Source organism: Uloborus diversus, chromosome 5 (genome assembly GCF_026930045.1).
Source record: "Uloborus diversus isolate 005 chromosome 5, Udiv.v.3.1, whole genome shotgun sequence".
NCBI classification, from domain to species: domain Eukaryota; kingdom Metazoa; phylum Arthropoda; class Arachnida; order Araneae; family Uloboridae; genus Uloborus; species Uloborus diversus.
Window position 1 is genome coordinate 79,950,319 of NC_072735.1, and position 12,388 is coordinate 79,962,706.

A 12,388-nucleotide genomic window follows, 5' to 3' on the forward strand; every position below is an offset into this window, starting at 1 on the left:
CCGTAATAATAATAATAAGAATTATAATAATAAAACAGTAATTATAATAATTACTATCATTGAAAAAGGAGTAAATGTATAAAAGAAGGCTCAATCTTTTGTAAAATTATCGCAAAAAAGTAAAAACAAATGAAACATTGAAAAATGAAAAATATTAAAGTAGGGTATTGATACGGGACAATGCGTAATCATGTCTTTCTGCCTCTCTACTCCCCCTCCCTCCTGCATCTTTGGAGGGAATAATTCGAACAAAACATTTTCATTTAAAAAATCTCAGCCAGCATAATTTATCCCCATACTTGAATTTTTGATTTGAACAACTTTTTCTTAACTCTGAACAGTTTAAAAACTTTTGCTCCTACGGCAAAGCTTAAGGCATACATTAATTTTGAATTGCAAGAAGGACTTGCTTCGAACGAACGCTATATTTGCTTAATCTCCCATGTTATATTATTTACCATATAATATTATTACTATATCATTACTTACCATATAATATTATCAATATTTTAATAAAAAGGAATATGCTTTTTTGGCGCACACTATCTTAAGAACTAACTTTAAAAATCTTAATCATTCTTTTATCAAGATACTCCAGGCCTTTTTTCTTATGACTTTATTCTTCGTATGGTTTTTTAAACAATCGTTCTTATCAGCTGATCTCTCTCTCTCTCTTTATCGACGTATACAAGTGTTGTATAAAAGACACCTTAATGGCTGCGTATAAACTTAAAAACTTTGTTCATGCACATTACACTACTTGAACACGTAGCTACAAAGCAAAAGCAAAAAAAAAAAGAAGAAAACTTACGTGTAAGAATCTGGCTGATTAAACTGAATGACATAGACAACGAAAGCAGCACAAAAAATGACTGTGATGAAACTGAAGCTACGCTGAGTGGAAGTGACAGTTGTAGATTTCGTGCCGTTTAGCTGTAAATGAAAAATATGCAAACGTTTTAGAATTAGTTGATAAAGCGCAAAAAGAGGGCTTGAATTTCAATGTTTTTCTTACACACCAGCTGAATAAATTGACAAATTTATTTCTATTTGCTAAAAATTTGCTCTGAAAAAAGCTTACAAGTGCTCTACAGTTACAAAAAAAAAAAAAAAAAAAAAAAATACGTAATTTATTCTTCGTAATTCTGAAAAACAAGTTTCCAAGTTCAGTTACATAGTTTTGCGAAACGGCAAGAGCGTAAAATGGAGGTACATTAGCAATATAATACATTTATTGCTATTCTGAACTAAAGATTTCCTAGCTACCCGCATTTTACAATTTTATGGAAGCCACAGTAACAAATGTGGTACACATCGAAATAGTTAATATTGTTTACTTTTTTTTCAAAGGTAAAAAGTTAGAAATGATTAATAAATGAATACGTAAGTGATTTCATAAAATAAGTAAATGTAATGAACTGTTTCAATTTGCCCCATCCAATTAGTCCCGCATGCACTTGAATGTCTGTTCAAAGCATTTAAAATAAATAAGCTTAATATTAAGCAAATAAATACTGAACTTAGTCATTTATTAGTTACAAAAATAATTTTTGACTTATAACAAATTATTACAAAAAAGTATCCATTTTTGAAAATTGTTTGTATTATCTTTGATTTTCAGAGAATTTTTTCTTGACTGATATAGGATACATATGTTACAACCAGGGCTGCGGAGTCGGAAGGAAAATAGCCGACTCCGACCCCGACTCCGACTCCGGGGTTTCGAAACACCCGACTCCGACTCCAACTCCGACTCCGACTCCGGCTTTTTTATTTATTTATTTTTCAATTCAACCCCTATCCCCCTCATGAGACGGGAGGAAAACCTCTATACAGAGATTGAAATATTAATTTGTTTCTTATGAAATGTAAACGCTGTATTTTTTTTGTAAAATTAAGAAGCATACAACGTCAGAAATTGAATTTGAAAATCAAATTGTTCCAATAATTACGATTTTAAAATTGAAATCACATAATCATCCTATTGTTAAAAAAATTGAAAAGGTTTAACTTGCTCCCCATTAATGTTTAACGAATAGATGTTGATCAAATCGTGTGATTTTCAAAAACGCTTTTTTTGCTAAGTCAAAAAACCTTTCTAGAGCGAGGGCGGTCCGCTCCGGCCGAGATCCATCTGGTGGGTGACACCTCAAGTATATTTCAGAGTTTATAAAAACAATACACATACTTTAATTCTGAAAAAAAAAATCCCCAATAAATTTGAAATTATATTTCATCTATAAAATTTCAACGAAAATAAGGCACTATACTTGTATTGAGGGAAAATATGGGGTACATGTACGCTTGGAGAAAATTTTACAGAAAATGCGGCAATATACAGCTTTGTACAAATAGCTTTTATTTTTCCTATAATTATTCCCTCAATTTTTAATTTTAATTTTACTGGCTGCTTTAGAATTAATCTTGAAATGAAGATTTTAAGATTAACTGCAATTATTTGAGTGTTGTAACCAAGATATTTGTTCTATTTCATACTTTTGTTGAGAATCAAGCTTGTAGATGTTGTCCTTAAATTGAAAAGACAGATATATTTTATCATGTCTTTTAGATTTGCGCCTTTGCACGTCAACACTAAGTTGAATTACAGAACACCGTAAGATACCTCTCGAACTACGGGCTCCAACTTGCTCAAGGGGTACATTCCTTTTACAATTTTATAACTGAGGTCGAAGTAAAAAAAAATGTTATTATTGTTGTTTTAAAGTGATTTAAAAAAAATTTATTATTGTTGTTTTAAAGTGATTAAAAAAATATAAAATGTTAGGTAAGAAAACCGTGCTCACAGTTGCTATTATTTCAAGAATGTTGAAAAACAAGCAAACTAGGGAACAGCGTAGGTGGCTATTACAGAAAATTCGATGAATAATCAAGCCAGTTGGTTATTAATGACAGTTGTTTTCTTATTAGTAGGCTTTTATACATGTAATCAAATCAACTGGTAGTCAGTTTTTCAAAAAATGCCAGGAGAGTCAGCGAAAATCAAAGAAAAACAAGTAGACCGGAGTCGGAGTCGGAGTCGGCATATGTTCTACCGACTCCGACTCCAACTCCTTTACGCCAAAATCAGTCCGACTCCGACTCTTCGACTCCGACTCCGACTCCACAGCCCTGGTTACAACATAGTTAAAATATTACTAGATAGGTGGCGCTAAAAGCAGAGTAAATATTTCATCATTTCACTTTGCCCCAGATTCCCCTACATAACATAACACTCCAGGGTCTCCCGTACCTACCACTATGCGGGAACCATAGTACAGGGTGGGGCAAAGCAACTTGCTTATTTGATTTGGCAGTCCTGAGACAAGAGCTGCTCTGAGAATAGTGTTGGTAAGACCATCTGAGTGGGGGTGGTTTAAAGTTTATGAAACACTTGGTTCAGTTACCATCATGGAATGAACAAAGACATAGCGCGCGTTCGTCGTCGATTCGTATTTTTCTAATGGGTATTGCAGCATCGCTACGCAGCATGAATTCCGTGTCTTTCAATATTTCACCCCATGGTAGCCCGCTGCGACTAATTTTTGAGGGTATTCCAAGTCATAGGTTTACATAGGTCGATCGGCCTACGACCCTATATCACCTTGAAGATCAATATTCGTCAACTTGTTGCCACATACATGTGAAGATGCTAGTGAGTGTTCAGTATTAACTGAAGCAGTGCATTAAAAATAATGGACGCCATCTGTCTGACACAATCTTTAAAATTGACATTGCTGTTCTTCACGGTGTTTATAAAATAATTTTTGCATCTCTCTACATGTATTGTTTTTATTGAACAACCAAGTAAGCAAATTGCTCTATCCCACTGTGTATTTGCCTCCACGTTTATTCAAAATTACATGTAAACTACTAATTCGATAGCGTACATTATTTTAAACAAAATTAAAAGTCCTATTGAAATGCGAATAAGTCTCACAAACAAATAAATTAAAAGGTTCAAAACAGTAAAAAAAAAAGTCGTCGGGAGAATAAATTAATCGCATCACACAGCCTTGTCACCAAATCGTAGTTCTCCGGGTGAAAGTAATTTTTAATCACGAAAATAAATGATTGTCTATCAGTATATATTTGGCAACGTGATAGCATAATAATTAATGATGTTCAACTAATGATGTGCGTCAGCACACATAATTGATTTTTAGTCCCTTGAAAGAGGTGGGAACTTGAATAAATCCTCGGCCAAGCGACTCTTAACTATTGACATGGGGTTGTTTCCTTCGGTCAGAAGTAGTACTTTTTGTCACTGAAATTGATAGAATAAGCAAAAAAATAATAATAATAATGATAATATGTATCCAGAAAAATACTTTTATTTTCGCAACAGTTACTTTTTAATTGATTTTTTAAAATGTACGATTTTTCAAACAAGGCGTGGTCTTGATGACGTCACAAACGATGCTCTTTGGCACATCTTTCTACCATGTTTCCACGTCATGATAATCAAAAAGCGAATTAAAATTACGCTCTACGATTGCTATCAACCATATCGTTGCCAATACACGTTAGTAAAGATGGGAATTAAATATTTTGCTCTGTAAATGGCAACACTGAATGACATTTCATTATTTGTGATGTCATCGGCAGAAGTGTAAACAATGAAAGCGCACCGATTTAAGTAATTTTTCAAAAATATTATACTTAGTCAAATTATTTAAAAAATGGTCAAATCCTATGTTTTTAAGCATGCTCTTTCAGGAAAAAAAAATTTTAAATTTCGGAAACGACCCCATTCTGGAGTACAATCCATTATTGTTGTGTAGCGATGATGCCTTTAACTTTTTTCGAACTGCGTCTTTGAGAATAGTTGAAGGCAGTATGACAAAAAGTAGCGAACTATGGGGTTTCGACATATTAAGCTCCGTATTTGGAGAGGGCGCTATGTGAGTTGTGGGAGGGATACGGTAGGGGAAGTGGTTTCAACAGTGGTGTGTGTCGTTTGTGATGGTAGCAATGGCATAATATGTTGTGGACTAGTACTTTCGAAATGTTAGTTTTATTTTTACTTCTCCGCAAGAATTTCACGATCGGTTCCAATTTGGCAGACATGATCTCGTTCCAGGCAGGAAACAATGATGATCGGATGTAAAAGTTTAGAGTTACAAGTACTGCACTGAAAAAGAAAAGTGCATGGCCGACCTGAGGCCGTTGCAACGCTAAAATATGTGACATTTGTGTTGTTGTTGTTGCAAATCTCCGGTGTTTAGCAGCGCTAAACCAGGTCTATGAAATTCGTCACTCTCAAAAAATCCAACACCAGCATTGGATCCGCCCAAAAAATCCAATCTTGAAAGTCCCAGACAATTCAGTATATGTTCGGGGGTGGCCTGATGGTCGGCACACTTCACACAGGTTGGAAAAGTATTTTTTCCACTGCAATAAGTCAATGATTTTAGGTGTCCACTAAAGAGCCTAGTGATGGTCGTCTGATCTCGCCTACCACACTTGAGAGATAATGCACCTCCCGGGCACTTCGCCTGGTGCCAATTATGGGTAGGAGGGACAGTCCAGGAGCACTTAGCATCTCTTTTATCCTTAGAAAATAGCTCCAAGTAAGTCAAGGAATCAGGTTTATATAATGACTCACCAGTTCCTTTTTTAGCCAAGATATCGGCCATCTCGTTACCGTATACATCAACGTGAGATGGAATCCACTGAAAATGCACCTCTCGAAAAGAAGAAATATGCTCCAGTTTGTTAATAATAGAACCACCAGTACCATCACCCACTTTATGCCAATTAGAGAGGTTCTGGATGGAACTTCGGCTATCTGACAGAATCCAAACGGCTGAAGAGCCGGGAGAAGACAAATTTGAACCGAGTCCCTCATCGATAGCAATAAGTCGCTTCTAAAAACTGAGTAACAGTCTGGATTTCTTCTGCTTAATTTTGGTGCACACCCTTGGAATAAAATATAAACACCACTACCAGAACAGTTACGTTCATCCTTACTACCATCCGTATACATTATAATAGAGTCCTCAGGGGGGCCGTGGTAGCCCGATCGGTAGAGTGTCGGATTCGGGGCCGGAGGGTCCTGAGTTCGAACCTCGAAGGTCGAAGATCCACCGTCGTCATTAAAGGGGACTGGGCGCCGTTAAATATGCTCGTGGTCTCTGTCCTCCAAGTGAAACGATACCTCTGGGGGTGCTAGCACCAGGTAGCTATTAGCTCCTGGTCAAGTTCTAAATTCTCATTAACTGTTCGATCCGGTGATGGTGCTACCATCTATCGGTATAAAAAAATAATGGAGGCAAGGCACTTAGTATGCAGTTCTGGACATAAATACAGTTGTGTTGTAGTCAGTTGTGACTCGGAATCGAAATCGAAATAGAGTCCTCAGGGATATTGTTTATCACTTCTAAAGCCAATTGTTTCAAATAAGCCGGTGCATCTGATTTCTTGTTCACCTGGGAAGGAAGATCCGTGTGGAAGTAGACTCTATTTCTACTTCCTTTAAACCAATTGAGGGATTAATGCTCTGTTTCAAACTATTTACATTTACATACATTACGAATTACATTTTTTGGGATCAAGTTGTCTGAGTCAGCCAAGCTTAAAGGGGTATTTTTCTTTAATCATTTATTGTTGGTCCACCCCAACAAGAACTCAGACATTCGGTTCTGGGTCCCATAACTGGTGAGCTTTGAGAAATATTTCACCAAATTAGTTTTTCTCCTAAGGCTGAGAGGTTGCAGATCGGCCTCATATTGTACTATCTCATTTGGGCAACTATTACGAAGTCCTGTAATAATACGAGCCGCACTAAGCTGTACCTTTTCAAGCTTTTGTAAGTTGGTGTTTGAGGCACAGCTGTAGACTGGATAGCCGTATTCTAGAATAGGCCTTATTAGGGCCATGTAAGTAGTTCTGAGAGTTTTAGAGTCGGTACCCCAGTCGCGCCCTGAAATATATTTTAAGATCATTAAGCGTTTTTTGCTTTTTTGTATTAAGTGATCGATATGTCTATTGCAAGTAACTTCGCTGTCCAGAACAAAACCCAAGTATTTAGTGTGCTTTTCCACCGCAAGCGGGTGAGCATTCATATAGATTTTTGGCTGATAGTTAAAAAGTCTCCTATTTGTTGTAAAAAACTAACTGTAGATTTGGAAGAGTTAAAACACAATTTGTGACCCTCTGCGAAACCACACACTTCATTGAGTGTAGAGTTGATGCAACGTTCCAATTTATTGATGTCAGGGACAGAGTCCCATAGCACTAAATCGTCTGTGAACAACCCCACTTCGCATCTTTTCGAAACCTCCCTCTCAAGTCCAGCTATAAATAATGAGAATAGGGTTGGGCTCAGAACAGATCCCTGAGGAACACCCGGAGAAAGCCCAAAGCTCTCCGACAAAGTGTTGTTGAACTTTACCCGGATGAATCTGTTTCTCAAGAAGTCGTAAATCCAGGCCAAGGCCCTTCCATGGATTCCAAAGGACTCAAAGAGTTTAGTTATGAGCTTTTGCTTCCATACCCTGTCAAAGGCCTTAGTCAGGTCCAGGAAGGCCGTCACAGTATGATTAGTGGGGGTTTTATTATGGGCATCTCTAATCTTTTGACAGAGATAAAGCACTTGATCTGAGGTGCTATGTCCTGCTCTAAAACCATATTGTTCCTTCGGAAGAAGGTCGTGAGTATTCAGATAAAAATTTAGTCTCTTTAAAATCATTTTTTCCATTACATTGCAGGTAATACATGTCAAGGAAATGGGCCTACAACTTTCAGGTGAAGAGGCTTCTTTATTGGATTTTCTAATAGGAATAATAATTGCCCTTTTCCAATCTCGAAGGAGCCGCCCCCGACTCCAAGATTCATTCATGATATCCAAAAATCTTCGTTTCCCCTCATTTCCCAGGTGGATTAACATCTGGCCGTGAATTCCATCAGGTCCAGGCGATTTATTCGCTTCAAGATCTCCAAGCGCCATCTCTAATTCATGTAAAAGAAATTCTTTCCTAAAGATTGGATTTCCCAGTTGAGAAGAGTGATAACCATGTACGATTTTGCTAGCCCTTTCCTTTACCGTCTTTTCTTCATTTGAAAACTTTAAGATACTCATCTGTTGATAATAAGAGCCTAGCAGATTAGCCGCATGTTTATCATCCTGAGAAATATGTCCATCTTTATCCCTTATAGTATTGCATTTCTCAACCTGTGACTATTCTTTACTAATGTTTTTTACTAGTTTCCACAATTTTGTAACGGGTGATCTTGAATCAAGTTCTGTGCATAAGTCGTTCCATTTTTGCCTCTTAATAAGAGCATAAGCACACTTAATCTCTGCATTTACTTTATTTAGATTAGTTCTGGTTAAACTATTGTTGGAATTGACTAAATCGTTATGTAGCTGTTTTCTTTTTTCCAACAGTGGCTGTAATATAGCACAATCGTGAGTGAAGTAGCGCATAAAGTTCTTAATGTGACATTTGTGGCAGCGTTCATCCAGGAATATCCAAAGTGTTAGCATTTAAACATGAAGCTGACCAGCGATTTTCTGGTTGGAACGTACGAATAATCCTGATGATCTTCAACACATGAATAGTTTTTCTAGTCGAACAGGATGATGTCGGCCAAATTGGAGCCGAATGCGAAATCTTAGCTGCGTGGTAATTACAAACCACTATTTCGAATATACTCCTCCACAACACATGACAATGCTTACTGCGTCATGCTATTGCTACTACTGAAAATAGCACATATACTGCTATCTGCCGATACCACTTCCACAACCGTATGTCCACCACAACTCATACAGCGCCCTCTTCAAATACGGGAAATTTACATGCCAAGCCCTGTACTATCAATTTTACGAATATTACATTTAGCTTTCTGACAAAATCAGGCATTAACCCCCTTGCAGTTGGACAGTCCCAGAACTACATGTTAAATGGACGAAATATCTCGTCATAAACTGCAAGGTTTGGAAAGAACTACTGCAAATCCACACAGTTTTGAGTGGCTTTAACTTTCGCAAGCCCATCGTATTAGTGAAAATTTGAGCCTCACAAAATGTTTCAACTTTTTATATGAGGCAGTGAGAAGCAAAGGGATGTAAGTGAACTATTTCAAGTTTCGAGTAAATCGCGTTTTAAGTTCAAATCCTAGGTAGGCTCTCATTAAAAATATTTTCTAAATCATGCTGTACAGCAGCACCTACTACGGCTACTAGGACTATTTCTTGCCCCAAAGCATAGGAGAGGTTCTCCTATCATTTGTACTGATTATCTCCGAATTTTTAATTTTGTCACTTACATCTCTTGGTCTCTCACTGTCTCATATATATTCAACACTTGGTTCTAGTCAGATTAGTGATTGCAATACCGGTATACCGGAAAACCGAATACCGGTATTTCGAGCAATTTTGCAATTTCGAAATATTGGTATTTGCTGGGGTAAAATACCGGTATTTTTCGGTATTAACTGAAAATAATTAATAGATTTAATTGAAGAATTTTTAATGTTATTAAATAAATATCTACTTATATTTTAAATGTACATTTCTTTTCCCATGATACAGAACCAAAATCAATCTATTGATGTTCAAAATATGGCTTCAAAATCACGATTTAATAGAATATTATTAAATAAAAGAAAAAAAAAGATTGCAAAATAATGTTTGCAGTTGTAAAGAATTTTGAAAAGAACGCGAAAACGAATAAGAAAAACTAACAAGATTAAATTTAGTCAAGTTTATCGTAAATTTCAAACTGAAGGGCTAATAAAAAGCAAACACAAACCTATCCTGCTCAAGAGAAAATGATCTTAATATTGGAAAAGTATCGTCTCTCGGAAAGAAAAACTAGCTATAAATCTAAAAACAATTTATAATACACACAATACACAAAAACACACACACACAAGGATGTTTTCAAAAATCACACACAAAAGACCGTATTATTTGAAGATGAAAGACTTCTAGACAATTAGAGGGGGTGTATCGCGCATTGTTAACAGTACCACCGACCTGCGTGAAATAAGTACTTCTAACTGTTAGAAAGTTGAGCACTAAATGAGTTGTAGGCTTAGAGACAATTTAATATATGCATTGTGATTTTTACTAGTGAGACATTCCATATAAAATCAACAAATTTTCAGAAACTTCCGTGAAGCACCATTTTAGATTTTGATGAAATTTTGTTGGTAATATGTACCAACATCATGTACTCCAAAACAGTTTGTTTTATTTGTTGAAAATTTTTTTTTCCAAAGATAGCCCTTTCTTTGCTCCGCGGATGAGTAAATTTTTCCTTTTTTGACCTTTCTTCTGGGAACTGTAGTGAATTTATCTATATTAGTAGAAAATTAAAATACGACTTATTGTAAAGCTAAAAGAATCAACTTTTGTTTGTGCACAATAAAAAACGATTTAAGTTAAACCCAACTAGAAAATTTTCAAGGTCAAAACACGGTTAAAAACGCTGTTTTGGTTATTTTGGACATGAAAATAACAACGAAGGACTTTCAAAAACAGGTTAATTTTTTTTCTGTTGTACGTAGGTATACATAGTAGAAGCAGAAGAAAAAATAAGCTACTACTAATAGTCTTTCATTATGAAAATTGTACTTTTTCACCCTCCAAAAAAGCCCGGTAGGTAAGGGGATAAAAATCTAAAAATGCTATGGTAAGAAGCCGTCACATTGTCTTTTAAAACAAAACAAAAACTGTCTTGTTATTCCAAGGCATAGCGGAGATATAAACGTTTGAAAACTGAAACATTTAGGGGTTTTTTTTTTTTGCACCAGTTGGAATATTATTTACATTAAATGAATCTCTTTGTGAAATTTGTTTATTTTTAAAAAAACAAAATTGCCCTCAGCTAGCAGACAATATTTTTTCATTGAACTGATACAGTGGAACTCGACATAATTAGACACAAAACCGATTTGAATCAAACCTAATAACCACTTCATTCAGTACTTCAATTCACAGATGAAGATATAAAATTATTTTCAATCAGAACAGGATGCAGTGACATAGAGAATGTTTGTACTTTTCATAGGGAAAAGCTTTTGAACAGATATTTTTATATTTATGAAAAATCTTGCTCCGAACCCTGCAATATCCACTCAAAATCTATTAAAAAATCCCTAAGACAAATATCAATTGAACTTTCAATGTGCAATTCTAAGCTGAAACTAATTCCAGGAAAAGCGTTATGTTCAAGATGTTTAGACAAAATTAGAACCTCTAAACAAGACACAGATAGTGACATTGAAAATGAGTGCTTAGGCACTTTTGAACCGAAACCTGCTCTCGTCAAAGAAGTAAACGAAGCATGCATAGCCCTTAACATTTCTCCAGTAAATGCAAAGAAGCGTTCAGTTGAAGAAAGGGATTCAATTTTAAAGAAGAAAGTTAGTAAAGTAGCTAAATCTGCAGCTAAAAAACTAAGTAAAGCTTTTGACTTGAACATTTCTGCTGACAATGAGAATTTCTCACAAAACTTGCATTGTAATTTAGCTATGAGTATGAACAACTAATTCACAAGCCAAAAGAAAAAATGAAAGTTGCATTTTCTACACAAGAAAAAGTAAACATTTTTAGTTTAGTTCCTAGTAGTTGGAGTATTGATAAAATCCAGAGGGAATCTCAATCAAAACTGTACATCAATTTTACGAAAATGAGGAAAACAGTAGAATTATGGCCGGACAAAGAGACTGCATATCAGTCAGAAAACCTGACGGAGAAAAAGTTAATGTCCAAAAAAGGTTAACTTTATGCAACCTTAAAAAGCTTTATAGAGCTTTCAAAGAAAAATATCCCCTTATAAAGATAGGGTTTTCAAAAGTTGCAGATCTGAGATCTAAATTCAGTATTCTAGCCGGAGCATTCTGGAACTCATTCTGTATATGTATGCATCATTCACCAGAATGTAAAACTAATGCTCTCGGCCTTGAAATCAGACATGAACTTCAAGTATCTCCTCACTTGTATGGTCTGCAACACAGATAAAAGTCTTGTATCCTTGCAAAGTGTAGTGAATGTCCAGGAACTGATAAGCTGCCGGAAATACTAGAAGCAGGATGGAAAGATTTTGAAAAGGATGAAACAGATTGAAAATTTTCACAATGAGTATATGCCGACGGCTGCGAGCTGTCAACCAGTCTCCTTCCTTTTGCAGATTATTTGGAGAAGTTACTTGAAATGTTAAAGAAACTTAAAGTTCATCATTTCATAGCAAAAAAAAAAAAAAAAAACAGAATTCCTGAACTTAAAGAAGAAAGATCTGCAATAGAAAGAGTGCATATTAATGGGGGATTTTTCTGAAAATTTTTCTTTCATTATACGAGATGAAGTACAAGCATATCATTGGTCAAGCAACCAAGCAACAGTTCATCCCTTTATTTTATACTTTAAAGAAAATGA